Source organism: Morone saxatilis, unplaced genomic scaffold (genome assembly GCF_004916995.1).
Source record: "Morone saxatilis isolate NCDOM2014 unplaced genomic scaffold, NCSU_SB_2.0 Contig10, whole genome shotgun sequence".
Lineage (NCBI taxonomy): Eukaryota > Metazoa > Chordata > Actinopteri > Moronidae > Morone > Morone saxatilis.
In genome coordinates this window covers 13,837,124-13,838,215 of record NW_023339652.1, presented here as the reverse complement: position 1 = coordinate 13,838,215, position 1,092 = coordinate 13,837,124, and the positions used below count along the sequence as shown (strand labels likewise).

At 41.0% G+C, this 1,092-nt stretch overlaps 1 protein-coding gene across 1 annotated transcript in view; it reads left to right on the top strand.

The window, feature by feature from the left end:
- sox5 (SRY-box transcription factor 5) overlaps positions 1 to 1,092 on the top strand; it is a gene marked incomplete at its 5' end in the record, with an annotated part of 56,087 nt that overhangs the window by 47,136 nt on the left and 7,859 nt on the right.

Genomic DNA, 1,092 nt, shown 5'->3' with positions numbered 1-1,092 from the left:
TGTGTGTGTGTGCGCGTCTGTGTGTGGCAGAGCGCCGCGTCAGGGAGACGGTAATGTGAAGTGACGGCGCCGGCTCCTCAGCAGCGTGGCTAAATTGTGGTTATTTGTTAAACACATTGGGAGTCAGCTGGTGCACGCGCACGCACACACACACACACAGAGCAACAGTGTGCTTGAAGCATCTGCACAGCTGACATTCAACAGCTCTATCCGTCTCTTTCTTCCTTTATTATTATTTTTTTTTACTCTCTCATCTGATGTGTTTCAAACAGTCAAGCCCACACTGATCTTATTCAACCCAGGCTTTATGTACACATTTAGACAGAGTGTACATAGTAATATACTGTAGATACAGTATAAAGGTTTCAGTCTAATAGCCAATTAGATTCACACCAGGGGAAGTCAGGGGAAATTGATCAATTCTGCTGTGAAGTGAAGGAACATCGGGAGATTTTTCCGGAGCATATTTGACAGCTTGTTCCACACATTCATTGCATTAGATTGAGGTATTTAGCTGTTTCATTCCACTGCAGGGGATAATAAAATACCAGACATAATTTTATTATATGATTTTTGTCATTTCTTGTTAATTGGTATGTGCTATCATATAAGATTTTAGTCTAATGAGGTGAAAAAGTAATGTTTTACTTATCCTCTTAAACCAATTTTTACAGCCTTATTGAGGAATATATTTTTACCATAAAAAAAAAGTCATGTTAAACTAATGAGAATATATGTTTTGTATGTAGAGTTATGTGTCTAATATTATAAAATCTTTTTTAATCTAAAATCATAGAAATAACCGTGAGTCCTTCTCAGCTTTCGAAGCCACGCGGCTCACGCTCACTCCTGTTTCCACAGCCCTTTGGCTTTGTGCTGCGTGAGTGTGAAGCCGGCGAGCTCTCGGCATTCAGATACAACAGTGTCATCCCTGACACACTCAGAGGATTAGTTTTGTCGCTACTTTGTGTCTTGGCTCCAGTGTCAGCCATTCAATCCACTTTTCTCATGTACTGTACTGGGGCTTAATGTCAGACTAGCCTGTCATCCACTCTGTCTCCCCGTTCATCTCTGTCTCTGTCTCACACACAC